We start from the raw sequence: 17,759 nt of genomic DNA, 5'->3' as shown, positions 1-17,759 counted from the left end.
GCCCCAATATGAGCTGGACCATGAGCCATAGTTACAATGGCCTGTACCAGAGCATTGGGCAACAGCCATCGTTGTCTTTCAGTCAAATCCACCCAACAGTTATTTTCATCCAACCTTCCCACCTCCTGCTCCCATCTAACCAACTCAACCGGGGTAGCCTCTTTCTGTATTTCTTGCACACTTTTTATGGTATTATTAAACAAATCAGATTCCTCCGCCCACCTTGCAGAAGAAGTTACAAACATAGAGGTGAGTGTGGACTGGGCCATTTGTTTACCAATCTGGTCAGCAAAAGCATTCCCCTCCCCTACATCGTCCACCACTGCCTTATGTGCAATGCATTTTATTATTGCTACTCTTTTGGGTAATGTCAGAGCTGTAAGCAATCGCAACACCAAGGGACCATTCTGTATTTTCTGACCATGAGAGGTAAGGAAACCTCTTTCCTTCTATAGCCGCCCGAAGCTATGGGCCACGCCAAAGGCATATTGGCTGTCAGTATAGATGTTAACCTCTATCCCCTCGCTCAATTCACAGGCTCGTAATAATGCCACTAGCTCAGCAGCCTGAGCTGATCGACAGGGCACTCGAGAAGGCTCAACTACTGTTTTTAGCATTGTGACTGCATATGCCGCTGTTGTTGTACCATCTGCTAACTTGAAACAAGAACCATCTACATACAATTCCACTTGGGGGTCAGATAGAGGAATGTCTGTGAGGTCAATTCTCCACTTCGTTTTTTTTTCTGTCCGAAATATACAATCATGTACATCGTTTTTAGTTTCATCCGAAGGGAGAGGTAGCAATGTGGCAGGATTTAAAGTAGCACATCGCTTAATCATGATATGGGGGGCAAACAAAGTTAATTCATAACCAGTAAGGCATGCACTCGTGAGATGCTGTGTTTTTGTTTTATTTAACAAGGCATCCACAGCATAAGGCACCATCAATGTTAGGCTAGGATTTAGAACGAGCCCCTCCGACTGTCAGATGGCCACCGCCACAGCCGCAGTGGCCCTCAGACATTTAGGAAGCGCTCTGGCAACATTATCCAATGTGGCCGAAAGCACAACGTCTCAGCTTACCACCAAATCCTTGTGTTAACACTGAAAGCGAACAACCGTCGACCTCATGCACACATAGTACAAAAGGTTTACGGTAGTCAGGAGTGCCCAAGATGGGTGCAGAACAAAGAGCAGATTTCAGAGAGTCAAAAGAATGTTGACATTCATCGGTCCACGGAAGGGGTTCATGTACATCTTTATTGGTTAAATGTAACAAAGGTTTAGCAAGGACAAAAAAGTTAGGAATCCATTGGCAACAGTAGGAGGTAATGCCAAGAAAAGCACGAACATCACGCTGGGTGCAAGGCACAGACATATTAGAGATAGTAGTAATACGTTCAGGAGTCAAACGCCTCCCCTCTTTCGACAGTAGATGACCTAAGTAGGTCACCTCCTGTCGACAATTTTGGAATTTGGACAGGGACACTTTATTACCTTTCGCCGCTAGGTGGTGCAACAGTTTCACAGTGGCGTCTTTACAACCCTCTTCAGTGTCTGATGCTACTAACAAATCATCCACATATTGTAAGAGCACATTACCCGTAGGCAAAATCAAATAATCTAGGACTGCTTTAAGAGCTTGACTATAGATGCTAGGACTTTCGTTATAGCCTTGAGGTGCGCGACAAAATCTGAAGCTGTGGCCAGATAATGAGAAGCCGAAGATCTGACGGCTATCGGGATAGATTGGGATGCTAAAGAAAGCATTTTTCAGATCAATGACCGAAAAATACCTCGCAGTTTGAGGGATCATGGTAAGTATGGTAGTTATATCAGACACCACCGGGTACTGGGGCACCACAATCTTATTAACCTCCCGTAACTCGATCACAAAGCGATATGTATCGACGTTTTCTGAATTCCCAGTGTCAAGAGTCTTTTTCAAAATCGGGAGAATAGGGCTATTACAAACATTAGCAGCTGTCTCCTCTACGACACCTTTATCAATCAAGTCCTGTATAATGGAGAGTAAAGCCCGCTCACCAGCCGGCGAAATCTTATATTGAGGTATCCCTGGTAACTTTACACCAGGTTTCAATGTTATATGAACAGGAGGGATGTCTAACTTACCGACATCCGCATCCCCCGTAGCCCACAGCATAGAGGGAACAGTGTTGAATTCAGATAGAAGAGGTTCATTTTTAGCAAAGTACTGTTTCATATCTGGATTGGGGGGTTGTATTGGTAAGTAAACACCATTCGGGGAGCAGTGGATTTTCACATTTAATTTCCTCAACATATCCAGACTAAGGGTGGGCGTAGTTCGCGAAGTAGCGCTACGCGAAGCTACGCGAAGTGCACTTCGCACTACGCGAACTTCACGTAGCACTACGCGAGCTGCGTAGTAGCATGTTCGCAATGTGCAAGATGCGTTTTCGAAGATTGCACAGTGCGAATAAGCATCCGGCACTGTGCAAGCATTGAAAACTGCATCTTGCACAGTGCGAGCTGTAGTTTTCTGCTGCTCGAGTAGATTATTACTCGAGCGGCAGCTTTCTCAACGCAAGCAGGTAGTTTCTCATTGAGAGCGGTCGCGAGCATGCGCAACCACTCATAATGAGAAACCTGACCTCCTCGCGTTGAGAATCTCGCCGGGATGTCATTTTGCTTGCTCGCGGTCGCGAACATGACGTTCAGGACCGCGAACAAGCAAAAAATGACCGCTGCACTACGCTACGCTGCACTACGCATGTTCGCACTGTGCTACGTGCAGCTCGCGTAGTGCGAAGTTGCAAAAACTTCGCAAACTCCGCGAGCGTAGCGTAGTGCTTCGCCCAGGGTTAATCCAGACCCAATACATTTTCACCACAATGCGAAGTCAACAGAAAGGGGGAGTCAACAGTAACTGGACCAATAGTGAATGGGAGCGGCCTGGAGATGGGGCTTACCACCGGAACTCCTGAAAATCCTACTGAAACATTATTTTGCCCGGACAGAGCAGCCCCTGGGACCAATGATCGAGCAACGGAACTGTTCATTGCTCCTGTGTTAATCAGAACATTTTCAGAAGTCCCCATCAATTCCCCCTTTACATAGGGTCCTTGTTGATTGACTGGTATCGACACTTGGCCCCCACTCTGTCCTTGGCTGTCCTATGTATAAACATACCCATCTTGGTCTCTAAACGCGTAGTCCTCGTTAAAGTATTGCCTACCTTGAGGATTATCAAAATGATTTCGTTCAAACTGTCCTTGCGCTGCTTATTCTCTACGCATATCACTTCGGTCTGGACCACCTCGACCACGTCCTCGGACAGCTCCGTTCTGTGCTAACAGTAACGGACACTGAGCTCTCCAATGTCCTTCCTGTTTACAATACGCACATTGATTTATCCCCAATTACGGGACTGGGCCTTCACCCCTTCCTGTCCCCACCCCTCTCGACACGGGCCCTCGGACGCCTCTCCCTCCTCCTCGTCCTCTGACAACTTGCTGCAATAACACCCGAGTCTTGAAGTCTTTAGCCTTCTTTTCTATTTTATCCTTGCTTTCGTTTTCCCTATGCTCATAGTACTGGGCCATACTCAGTATAACAGAAGGGGTGGAGGTAGTCCAAGTGCTCTCGGCGGCTTTTTGCCGGGTAGAGACTTTTGGTAACAAGTTAGTCACAAAACGATTTACGAACAACCGAATCCCACCCTCTGTAGCAAGGTCCTGACCTCTAAAGTCGATAAATGTGCCTTCAAATCTAGTGAAGAAATTGGATACACTTTCTTCTTTCTTTTGCTTGCAGGTTGTCAATTTATCCCAATCGACCTTGCGAGGAGGAATCAAGGAATGCATATAAGCAATAATTTTGGCTGGGAGGGTAGTAATTTCATTTTCCGGCTTGTCCCCTGGTTTGCGGTCCTTATCCCATTCTTTCAACTGTTCCCAGGTTCCTTCTAATTCGACAACATGATCAGTGTCATGTACCTGTCGCTATATATCCACAGGGACCAACAGCCCGAAAAACAATTGAACATCATCTAAGGTCATCACGGCTGAAGCCGCAGCTTCAGTTAATTCCTTATAGTAGGCTGTGGGATTCTTGCGGGGATCGGGAAGCTGTGATTTTAGGGCCAGGAATTCACTTCTCTTCCATGGAGTGTATACCCATTGCTCCTGAAACCGAGCCTCTCCTCTGTCTCTTGTTACTACGTTCTGATCATTACATAGTTCGGGTACTTCAGGATGGAAAATGGGATGCACTTCCCTCATGGGATATTGAGAATCCCAATTGGGACATTTCAAAAATATTCTACTTCGGTATTTTACCAATGCCTCTACGTTCTTATACACTTCCCCTGGACTTAGATCAAACTTATGAGTTCGGTCCAAAATGTCGTACAATATCTGAGGAGCCAACCCATCTCGAAAGCATTTCTCCCAAATTTCAATAAGGTAACGAGACATTTGATACAACGCATGCTGTTGCATAACGGGTTCAAGATCCCTTATGATACTCCATAAGTCAGTCACAGTGTACACATTTTTCCACATCCATTTAACTGCCTGTTCTGCTATTGCTTCCTTTTCACTATATCCAACTGCTGCCCTTGTGAATAGTCGCCTAGCGTTTAGTCCATTTATGTCCCCTAACGGAGTATGGTCCCTTACTTCAGGTGTCGTACCAGCCGATTGAGAAGTCCATATAGGGCTTGGGGTAGCTAAAACTACACGAGAGCTTCCCATGGGTTGCTGCGTATCAGGAATTAGGGTAGCTGTATCTCTTATGAGGTTGGTGTGGTACTCGAAGTACCAACAGTAGCTAGAGACGCAGCTAACACTGGGGCCGGGGCTAGGGGAGCGGTGGCTAACTGGAGGGGAACAGCGGGGTACACGCTCTGCGGCGCATACGGTGGGGGAGGTCAAACGTCCAATAGATCCTCTATTTCATCTTCAGTTTCATTTTGAGTAATGTAACTTTTGTCTGTCTGCAATCTAAACTGTCTATTCAAACAATCAATATTCTCTTCAGTCTGGTTTTTATCATAGGCGACGGCTTTCTGGGTAACAGTCTGTCATTCTTTTATCTTGACTAATTTCTCTGCTCTGATACGTCTACGCCATGCTTCTTTCTGCCACTTATTAAGGGTGTCAAACATGGCTTATCTGCTGCGCTTAGAAAACAGACGATCTTGTAAATATTGAATCTTCTTTTCATCAAAAGACCCTGTCAACGGCCACTGTAGTTCTACATTATCCTTTGTATATTTGTGCCATAAGGTATTAAACAAGAGCGGTGCAATCCCGTGCTTGCAATACATATTATGACTAGGGCTCCCTTCTGGAGGGACCGGTTGACTTTCATCCAATCTTGTGCCTCTCCGACAAATACAGCCGAAACATAACTTACTGAAACACGGCATTATCTTTCTAGAGTCTAATTTATCTGGCTGGAAGGGAAAGAAAGTTAATTACAACACTCTCATACACATGGCCATGTTCAAGCAACTTCAACTATTCACATACGATGAGCATACAACAATCTTCGGACAACAGAAAGGACAAAACAAATTTGTACTTAACAAAAGGCAGAGCCCGTCGGCTCCTGCTCATGGAGAACTCGGGTATTTTCGAATTCTTAACAAAAAGAAACCCAAAGTCAAGTAGTCTTGTCCTTAGACTACCTAGAGATAGCCACACAGGTTTTCAAATCACAGACCGACCTACGAACCATCCGGCAGCCTTCCTGGTTCACTTCCTGGACTATTCTGGCTTAGCCCGCTTTTAAAGCTCTGCTCCAGATCTGCCCTGGGGCTACCCAATCGTGACCGCCAGCATTTCCGGGAGCAGTCCGGCCGGGTGCAAACTTTGTCACAAGTCACACCTAGGCGTCTGGTTCAGATCTCACCAAGATTGCTCAAAACAGGAGCGTCTGCCCGTGCAGTCTCAGTACTGCCCCGTCAGACCCCCACCAAGTTCTCCGTGGTTTCAAACCACCAAATACTGAAAACCAAATCATAGGATATCCAACAAAAAACAAGACGAATCACTCACCTGATGCACTCGGGTTCGATTGCAATTTTCTCCACTGCCAACTCCTGAAGACCAACACGGTCTGCTTCTGGGTTACACCCGTAGGACTCCGGCGTGGGCCACTAGCAGCTGAGGTCCTCCTGATCGGGAGAGCGGAGTAACTCCCAAACTGCGGTCAGTCCACCCCCTTGACCAAGATTACCTTTTTCTAACGTCCCGTTCTTTTCCGATTATGGAGGGACAACCCCAACGCAGAGTCCCGGCGAAGTCGCCAACTGAAGTACCGAAAAATAAATAAGACCATACAGAGCAGAGGTCATCACCTTAAAACGATATTCAATATGTTCTGCTGGCATTTCCCACAAAGATAAAAATTGCCCTTATCAATGTGTACTCTAGACCTGTGAACAATAGACAAGAATCCGTTGTCATAGACCACTTGGCACGCTTTATACCAATTTTGAATCCAGGGACGTGGCTGATTGTAGGGTCTGACTTAAACTGCCAATTCGAGCCACTCACTGATCCAAATTACTCTGCGAACTTGGAAGAAGATCTATTTTGGTCGATCCCTGACCCCCAGATCAATCCGATGAAGGTAGAGTCACCGTTGGCACTGTAACTCCACTCACTTACTCCGGCTCTTTCACTGAGGGCATGTATTGGAAGGACTACATCTAACCAACCGGGCCAGCTTGAAGTACCAAAAAATAAATAAGATCATATAGAGCTATACTTACTTATAGCCCCCAATACCAATTACCAATAACCAGTCAGTTGGCAGTGAAGAAAGTACAATCATTTATTATACAAAAACTTTGCCAGAGGAGCCTCTCGCGACCTAACCCCTCGCGGTCCGCCTAGAAGACTGCTGGCACATTATCAAGAGATCACATATATACTGTTACATTTTGAAACCGTTACCTAAGAAGGAAAAATACAAGTTGGTACAGGTTGCTGAAAAAGAAAGACCATATATGGCATACAAAGCAGCTTCAGTTTAGCTCAGCTCGTTATAGCAAGGTCGATGAGGGTAACTCCCTTCTTCCTGTCTCAGGAGGGTTCGCACAGCGCCTCCTGGAATGTGCTTATCCGACCTACCCCCACCTATAACCTTGACAGGCCTAACATGCAGGAGCAGCAGTTTGTTGCAGTTGTCATGCTATTTCTTAAGGGAGCAGTCTTTACAGACTATAACAATTGGATTTTGCTAGTGCTACAGGTTAGCTAGGCCACAAAATGGCGCTAGTCGGGTTAAGTTATAATACCCGTCCAAAGGCAGGAACTCATATAGCGTGTTTAGCAACCAAAAGAAACTAATTAATATGAAACCCACTAATGCACGGGTACCTATACTGAACGAAATAGATGCATCACGCTAATTTCTAAACAATACTATGTGTCTTTAGTTTACTCACAAGGCCTGATTTAGACTTCAGTTCCTCAAGCTCACATTAATAGACCAGGGCAGGCCTCCTTCCTTGATTACATCTTGGTGGAAATGAAACTATGGGAAAATGTCTCCGACTTCTATGTCCAGCAAAGGCAGGACAGTGACCAAAATGCCCTGATAGTGATCCTAAAAACAGGGGAGCTTGGCTTGTCAAATTCTCCATCCCTTCCTACAATCGAGCAAAGTGCATTAACGTTGTCCAATAACAGAAGGAAAGTTAGATGGAGTCACTTTCAACACTCTCCCACAAAGTTGGCCAAAGTTTACCAGATAGCAATGTCAATAATATCCAAAATGTGGGGGGTAGCACAGGAAATTCCTTCACAGGATAGAGACAAGGCAGGTAAAATTCATGAAGAGCTCATTACAAAATTGACTGACGTATTCTATTCGGTTTCCCAGATGAGGGAATATAAACGTCCTATTTGCTCCTGGTTCAATGATAATTGTCGTAAAGCCAAACGGGATTTACTGGATGCGGTGAAGGCTAAGGACAGGCCACAAATCAAACTCGCCAGGGCCAGGTATAAAGGGACCATCCAGCAGGAAAAGAAAAACTGGGAAGTAGATAGGTGGAATGCCCTCAGGCTATAGTGAGCTCGGGCAACAGAGAAGGGAGGTCGGTCCTTGAGCCCAATATAGCGCCCGAGGCTTGGGAGTCACACTATGGGTTCTTGTATGCCACTGAAGATGGCAGCAGCGATGCTTTCAGCCCACACAGTCTATCCTTGGAGTTCCATCAGGAAGGGGGAGATGGGAAATTACCATGGCTGAAGCAGGAAATGCTATTAACAAGCTGCATTGCAGTAAAGCGCCAGGTTTAGACAAATTTCCAGGGGACCTTTTCCGGGAGGAACGCAATTCTGGGCACCATATCTGTGCGCCGTCTTTAATGCAATCCTGATGGGCACGGATCCCCCGGATACATGGCGTGGGGCAGAGACAGTTCCTATAGGCTGCCCTCTTCTACCCTCAAATTATAGACCTATCAGTTTAATTGACATCACTCTGATGGGTCGGGTTCTTCTGGTCCGTCTACAGGGTTGGATGGAGGAGGAGGAGATTATAAGTCCCTTTCAGGCCGCCTTCAGAACAAATATTTCAACCGTAGACCAGAAATTTAGGTTACAGCTACACTTCTGGAAAACGGTGACCATTGATGGTGGCAGCCTCTACTTAATATTTGTTGATCTGAAGTCGGCCTTCAACCTTGTACCCAGGGAGAAACTCTTCTCAATGTGATAGTAAGGTTACACACAGAAAACTATGCACAAGTTAGGTGTGGAAAACACGGGGAACTTTCCTAGTGTTCCCCTGTCAAAAAGGGGGTACGCCAGGGATGCATTCTCGCCCCTACTCTATTCTGTCTTTTCATCAATGGGCTTATTGGCCATCTCAAAAACATCCAGGATAATGATGCCCCCAAGGTAGTTTTGGGGAAGGTACCCGCATTGATGTTCGCGGATGATACCCTCCTGCTGTCAAAACCGACACCGGGTATTCAGCGCATCCTTGATGGATTTGCGAATATTAGCACAAGGGGTTTGGAGATCAACTTAGCAAAGACCAAATATATGGTCTTCAACCCCCCCAGGGCGACCAGCCCAAATCCCTCCCTAAATGGTACACTCTTGGAAAGGGTGAGGATTTTTGATTATTTGGGTGTCATTATCAGAGCACTTTGAGTGGGGGTCCCAGTTAGCTAAAGCAAGCCTCAAGTTAACCCAGATCGTGGGTGGGATTATGAAATTGCACAGAACCTCAGCATTTAAGCCAGCTGCCCCCGTTGTGGAAATATTGAGAATAACTTCATAAGGCAGCTATTAGGCCTCCCTTGTAGCACCCCTTTGCATAGACCTGGGCATGAGGCCCATTGACCAAGAGATTGCCCTAAGACCTTTCACATTCTGGCACCTGGTATGGTTGACCCCAGAGTTGTCCTTCTACAAAGCCGAGCATAAGGAGTTTCTGTCAATTTCTGTCACTAAGAAAATACTGTGGCTTTTGCCACATGAGGGACCTCTCCACAAGGTTAGGCAGTTTGGACCTCTGGAAAACCCCTGAGTCATCATGCTCAATGATATTGAGGCTGGAACTTTATAGGCATTCCAACTTACTGTCCATACAGGAAAGTCTCACGGTGGTCGGATAACAACAGAGTTCCTACAAGTAAAAGATGTATACAGTAAGGAACTCTTCCTGGACGTGATCCATCCCCCACTGGCCAGGAAACTGTACATGCAGTTTAGACTAGGGAACCTTTCTTTAATTGCATACACAAGCAAAGAGGCCACAGAGAATACGGCAGAGTGTTCTGTTTGTAACTACAAGCTTGAGTCCGAAGTACATGTACTGTTTTTCTGCCCTGCATATCAACTGCCCTGTAAACACTGGTTACTTCAAATATGCAGAAAATTAGTCTTTGTGCGTCACATAGAGGCGTACAGAGTTCTAAATTACGACACGCACCATCCAATTGTGTTTGCTGTGTCACGTTTCCTAATCCATATGTGGCACTTACGGCAGGGTTTGATTAAGAACCATCCTAGATAGATTTATGTGTAGAAACACAATCAGGGTTCTCTGTCTCGGGTTATATTTTTTCTCTGCTGACTTTTTCTTTCTTTTGTAAATGTTAACTGTGTTTTTATCAAATGGGTGTTTTTATTGGATTTTGAAAGTGTATGAGGACGCCTGCTTTTTATTTGACACATTTTTGTAGAAGCGGGAGAATCCCGTCTCAGTAAGGTAATCTTGAAATATGTAACAGATAATTACAAGTGTTTGCACTTTTCATGTGTTTTACTGCTGTTGTGCTTTTTAATCATGTACTTTTATGGTCCTAGTCACCAAAATAAAGGAAGAGAAACGCGGAAAGAAGCCACCGTTCCCGAAAACTTTACACGCGTAATGGCGATGGAACTTATCAAGGCTCCAAGACCAAACCTTTGAACTTGCAATAACCATATGGGGATCGAAAACAAAACTACTCACAGCAACCTTACGTGTTGAAAATAAAAAGTCGGGAGGAACATTATTGCCAAGCTTGTAGTGACAAACTAATGCAGAAAATACAGAGTGTCCAACTGAACGAGTGTTTGCCTTGAAAAAGCCCGGGAAGGGCGAAACGCGCGTCGGCTGGCTGTGACAAGAAAATAAAAGAACATTGAATATTGATGAAATTTGTGTGCTTCAATTATGGACCAACGTATACTGGATATATTAGATGTTTGTGGCTAGATGCCCATTGGATAATAGCTATCAAGAATAGGATGTGCACTGGTATTTTCTGTTAAATGCATTTGATACTCTGCCTTACCTGGAGTGGGTGGATGATCATAAATTAGTGCTATAGGTGGATGAGCACGATATCAGACTTGCACTCCAAGAGAGTAATTCAATTGATACGGATCAGACTGATAAAAATAAGGGGATACTTTACGATGTGCTGATTGTCCTATGCAAATCCGCCATTTCTTTTGTTTTGTCACCAAAATAAAGTAATTAAATGTAAATGGATATTAAAATGACCACACAATTGAAATACGTAACACGAAAGGAAAATTGTGAATTTCTAAACTGGTACCACCAAAAATTATAAATATAATTAGAACATTGGAATGTTGGGAGCTCCATTGTGGACAATGGAGTGCTCCCTGCTTCTAAGGGCCAGTAAAGGTCAGCAGAGCAACATTCCAATTTTTTACCAAGGTCTCTGGAAGCTCAAGGAGATTTAAATCAGCGGGCTATAAGGTTATATTAAAGAAACAGAGATGCATATTATAATCATGACTACTTTATTTCTAGCTTTTATGCAGCAAAAATCTGAAACAAAACTAAAGATACTGTGAGAAATATGTAGTAATCATATATGGTTGAAAACAGATAATAAAGAGACACATTGGTGCCCGAATTCTTTAGCAGATATTCTTTAGCAATAATGCCCTGCCCCTTTCAAGGGGCTGTTTTGGGGCCACACATTGAATGCAAAATCAGATGGGTCGATGTATCATCATATGTTGCATTATATTAAAACTACCTCTATATAAGCTATGAATATATGATCAATACAGGTATAGGTGGGACTAAAAATATAAATGTATGATTACCTAGATGATGTAGTGGTAGTGAATGTAGTGATATCATAGTATTGTATGTCAGTAATATTGACCTCTTTAAAGTGACATAATACTGTTAGACCACATATGGGGGGGCAGTACAAGCAGCAGCTACAGATACACAATTGTAGTGGTTGGAATTGTTTGCGATGTTGTCCTGGGGTCTGACCTACTATTGGTCTGAAAACATGGCCAAGTACACCTTTTCCCCCTTTGAGTCTCAGGGTAATGGAACGTAGTCAGGAAGGTAGTGTGGGGTGTAGGGGGGGGGGGGGTGTTGTGACTCAGAACACAGACAGTTAAACTGATATGCTAACTCATTGTTCACCACAGTGGTGTTTTTTTAATAGAAAGAGAAGTACTTTCATCACGCCAAAATAAGATATTACACATAAGAAATGTTAAGCATCACAAGGCTGTGTTTTATGGATGCTATGGTGTTTTCTTGAAAAGAAATCAGTAGACTAGATGAGAACAAGTTCGGCATCAATATGGGTGCAGTTGCGCAATTGAGCATGGTTATTGTTATAGCATGGATTCCACATAAATCTGCAGTAAAGCTTACAGACAATGTTCGGTTCAGGTGATGGTTTGACATGAAATATAAGGTTCTTGTTAGGCTGAAGTAAAAGAATGTGCCACAACATGGCCACAAATCAACATGGCCACAAATAAATACAAGGGTCTGTGTGGCTCATGGACATGGACATTTACATGAGTGGGTCTGTGTGGCTCCTTCAGAATCAAAGAAAAAGGTCTACTTAGTTTTAGGGTTATTAATTCAGCACACTGCCACCACCACTCAGTGTTGACAACCAAGGACATTCACAGTAGCCCCATATTAGCTAAAAGGCACGATTAGTGTACCCCTCCAGGTCTCTGTAGTAAAAGAACATGTTGAGGCTTTAATGCCCATATGGGTTAACATGTGAGCTGGGCCACAAAAAGTTAGAATACCAGAAACAACTTGGTCACACAGGGGAGGTAAACACACCTGCTTTCCACATAGGGGACGTTTTCGTCACAACAGAAATGATGCCTAACTGTTGTTTGCTGTATGAATAAGAACTGATAAAACTCAATTATGGGCCAATGCACTTACTAGCATAATTTTGTGTTTGCCAAAATGGCTATTAAAACATATCTATGGATTTGCACAAGGAAAGACCGTTGCCCCTGCAATCGTTTTTGGGAATAACCATAATTTGTTTATCTGCACCATATAGTTTTAAACAATTCTACTTTAGGAAGAACGTGGAGGGAACCTGACTTTCTTCTGAATCTCCTTTTGATTTGAAAATAAATGTGCATCATTTCTATTTACAAAGATAATCACTTGATTGCCTAAAGTTTTACACATCATTGTTTTAGAAGATTCTCGTAGTCCAGATCACAGTCTGCTTTTAATCTGCTCCAAAGTAAGTGCCAGACCCTTTTCGGCGGGCTATGGGCCAAGGAGGGATTACCGAACATCTGATGTGGAGTCTGGGATTGTTTGATTCTGATGACCTGGGTCCATCCTACTATGACTAAGTGAACTAGGTTATGTGCATTCCCTTCAGCACGTGGTTCTCATTGGTAGCATTGGGAGACCATCACAAGTGCTGGAAATTACCATCTTGTACATGATATTACCCCACATTATTGCCTTTCGTTACTAAACTTTCCTTGTTAACACCTAAACATAACCCCTAAGGTATACCCTAAATGCCCATAAGGAGGGTTCATCGTATTTAGAAAGTTGGGCACACATACTTTATGTTTTAGATGTTTTGGCAGTGAAAAGCGGTCAAAGTTGTTTTCACTGTGGCAAGTCTGACTCTCCCGTAGGAAAATACTGGGTTACACTATAACCGCATTTTGGGCCCGATGTAGGTCGGTCGGTAACGGCCGAAAATCGGTATTTTCGGCCGTTTCCGACCGGTATTCAGTAATCGGTATGTAGGGACACATTATATTACAGATTCGGTAAATTTACCGATCGGTAAATTTACCGAATCTGTAAAATACCGATTCGGTATTCATACCTATTCGGTATTATTGATATGTAGGTGGGACTCTTCTGAGTCCCACAAGCCTTACAGAATCGGTATTTTACCATGAAATCTAACTTCATGGTAAAAAACCGATTCCGGTGTGCATGCACATGTGTGCATGCACACCTGTGCCATATGACAGGCAGACCTGCCCTTAGGGCAGGTATGCCTGCCACATGGCCCCGAATCTTTTTTGGGGGTGCTAGAGGGTGTCAAAGTGACACCCCCTGCACCCTTGTCAAAATCTGTATTTAACGATTCGGTAAATACCGACCGGTAATGCCCCATTCATTCCTATGGGCTTCAAAGCCCATAGGAATGAATGGGCCATTACCGGTCGGTATTTACCGAATCGGTAAATACAGATTTTTACCGATTCGGTAGCAGGAACATCTGGATGTTCCTACATCTCAACCCCTTAGATTTACCGATTTTTAATTACCGAATCGGTATGATTCGGTAATTTAAAATCGGTAAATCTATTTTACCTACATCTGGGCCTTAGTGCTTAGTTTGTTTCAGTTTGGGAGCTTCTGGATAGATTACTGAAGTACTCATTAAATAACCATTTAAATCCCAACTTAATGGTCAAGGCGGATCCTATATTACTGTTTTAGATATGTTTGTAGAAAGTAGTCATTCTCCTGCCTAAGCCAAAGGGGCCTTTCTGCCAGTGTACAGTGTGAGGGCAGCTTTGCAGACCTCTTTGGGTCAAGGCAGTGATGCTGGCTGCTTTCTATCTCGGGTCTGACTGGTGACAGGCTGCTCATAGATGATGCACAGCCTAACCATGCTGTAATCCGATTGGGTGGAGATGCAGTCAGTGCTTCGGGGATCCTCAATATCACTCAGGCACACAGACGTCAAGTGCCAATGGCAGAAGTTTCACTTACAGTGCTGTAGTCTAATGAAGCAGATGTTGGGCAAGTGCTGCAGTATTAGTTACCATGAAGTAAATCCCAGCACACTTGGACAGTGACACAGGCTTGGTGAATGTCTCTTCAGTGATGCAGACTGATGAGGCACACTTGAGACAAGTGACATGGCTGGAACAGCACAATCAGTTTTGGGCATACTTGCCATGGATGAAGCAGCAGGTTTCTATGCTGTGATCCTCTATGGCACACTTTGGTAGTGCTGTGAATCCTCCACTTCATCAAGGGCTAATAGGTTCACACCTGAGCACACCAGTCATGCTTTCGAAATCATTATTAGATAGACCCACAGTACTGGGGTCAATTTGTTTTACTAGTAGTCAACTTGGTTGACTCACTCCTTACCTCTTCATCCATCCAGGGTACTTCTAAGCTGTCCAGGGTAGGGATATAGTTCTGCCTCATGATCACCTCAGATGATGTCCCCTAACATCTGGGAGGGTGACTGCCATGCCAACATTGGCATTAGTTGTGCAATATGCCTCTGGACACTCTGTAGAGCACTGAAGAACTCACTCCTTGGTCAAATACGAATTGGGAACTGGGACAACAAGTGGGTCAACAGCTCCCACTTCCAGCTGCCACTCTTATACAGGTACAACAGACAATGGATGTGAATTCTCGGTCTGCATGTTCAGAACTGGTTTGGGGTGGTACCTCTATCATGTGTTCTTCAGATTCAGCCTTTGTCTGGAAAAATGTTTCTCACAACATGGTTGTCTCCAGGTGTCAGCACGCCCCACAGAGGCACAAAGATGTGTGAGAAATCTGCACCTGTCTATCAACAGCCATGCCAAATAAGGAAAAGAGACGAATAGACGGCCTCTTCTAACGAATCATTCACACTTTTCACAATAGGGAATGAAGTCCTACTCCTTATCCCCACATCTACCACATGACAGTATTCAGGAAGACTAGTCAGCAGCCCTATGCAGCAAAAGGAGCTTACTGAATTACTAAGAGGAAGCCTGACTCCACTTTCCCTACTTCAGCATCTAGATCACCTCCCTCCATTGCCAGGGATGTCAGCATTACACATCCACTGTCTGGGAAGTTAACCTTACTTCCAACCTTTGCACATGAGAAAGGGGTTTTCGAAATGAAACCCACGTAACTCCTTAATTATGGTTCACTAAAACATGTAGTGTTTTTGTGACACAACATTTGACTTAGACTACACACATGCATACATCCGCACATGCACTGGGATATTAGCACAAGGATCCATGTTAGCTGGTAGCTGCACAATTTTACACAAGTGGGATAGTAGGCCAGAACTCACCTTGCCCAGGTAAAGAAAAAGGTGTGGAAACACTATTGGAATATTAAAACATGGTTTGCTGCATCACCACTCTACATGCTAGAACCTGTGACAGGGACGATAGTCCCCTGTAACTATGGACAGCACTCTTGGTGTGCCCTCCATGTCCAGGATAGGTCCAGAACCATGCTTGCATCAAGAGACAGGCTGAGGTCTTCACGGCCAAGATTAGCATGAAGCTTGGGCCAAAAACCCATAATCCGGGACATCAACAACTCACAGTGGGCACTCTGGGCAAGGGACACAACTGCACCCCATGCAGGAAACATATTCCTCTCAAAAGAAAGCAAAATAAAATAACAATAATTTCCACTACTTTTACATTTAAGCATTGAAGAGCATGTATGCTCTGTCTTGCCTTAACATATCATGGTCTACAGATACAAACATGAAGAAGTGAAGGAGTGGGTGCTAAGCACTCACTTTTTCTGTGTGTTCAGTGACCCATACAAGAAGATTAAATGATAGCTGACAGACCATTCTTTCCTGCCTTCCCACTCCTAACCTTGGTCTCTGTAGGTCTCATGGCATATAGGGAATGAAGGGTAATGTTCTTGGCATGTCAACCAATGTCTCCTCTACTTCTACCTCCTGCAGATAAGTTTAGATTCGCTGGGGACAGTGTAAATCTCTCCTTCCTCATAAGCGGACAACTTTTGAGCATGGTCAAATACAGAAAAAGGAAGAATGGCTGACAAGGGTTATGCACAAGTGCTTATGAAGTATGATACATGTATCAATGTCCTGTGCACAAAGCGTCCAGAGTGTGCCGAACCAACACTCCACTGCAAGGCAGATCCAAAAAGTCATGTACAAAAGGACGGTGCACCAGAGAAGAATATCCACAAAGTCCAATTCGTTTTAAATAATTCCTTTATTGAATTTCCAATCAAAACAGACTCCTCAGCCAACGCGTTTCGGTCTCTAGGAACTTCGTCAGAGCTGAAATAATCCAAAGCAAATAATCAAAATTGAGTAAAGCAAATAAGAAAATAAGTAATCACCAATATAGAAAAATATAACTTTTGAGCATGGTGCCTGCGTCTCCATGGTCTATATTGAGAGTTTAAACTGCGTTCCGGGAATGGGAGCCAATGAACTGCAGAGGAAGGTGGGGTACTTGGCAAACACTTGGTACTAAAAACTAAGAAATTGCACTCTCATTGCTGACGATGCCACTTGAAACATCTCGGTGGAAAAATCCTGATCTTCCTAGCTACCACCTTCAATTATGCATATATTATGTATGGATTTTCAAGGAAGTCAGTTGCAGGAACTGATAGCTTATTTGTGATTAGACACTTCTGTTAATTGAATGAAGTAAAAAACTTAACATTTATATTTTTTAAATCTAACTTATAAAAGACGGATGAGGTGAATACATTGCCTTCTACTAGGCACAAAACTCATGAGTTGTGTATCAAGCCAACATACTCCCAGTTAAAAGTGGTAGGAATCAACCAAATCAGCAAACTCCAGGACAATGAATGGATTCATGCATGCATGAGGCCCGCTCATATGATGCTCTCAGGTTTGTTCTGCCCCCCTCTTGGCATTATTTGGTGCAGGACCACTCAGAGGTACAAGCAGAGTCTCTTCCAATAGCTTCAGTCATAGCCTTGCAGTGCCTATTGTAAAAATCTCATTACATTGAGGGTTACATTGTGGATTACGGATGAGCCATGCTTAGATATCTGAGCCTGCTTTAGCTTGTGTATGGTTAAATTACCTTTGCCATTTGGACATTTTTTCAATTTTCTATTAAAATGTTTGTTTTTTGAGGAACCCCAAATGCTAACACCACATTTCAAATCTGTGTTTAATTATACATTTGAATGTCAGCGTGTGATATGAAGCCATTTCCTAATATT

The sequence above is a fragment of the Lissotriton helveticus genome, chromosome 5_1, assembly GCF_964261635.1.
Source record: "Lissotriton helveticus chromosome 5_1, aLisHel1.1, whole genome shotgun sequence".
In the NCBI taxonomy this organism is placed as follows: Eukaryota; Metazoa; Chordata; class Amphibia; order Caudata; family Salamandridae; genus Lissotriton; species Lissotriton helveticus.
This window is presented reverse-complemented; position numbering follows the sequence as displayed.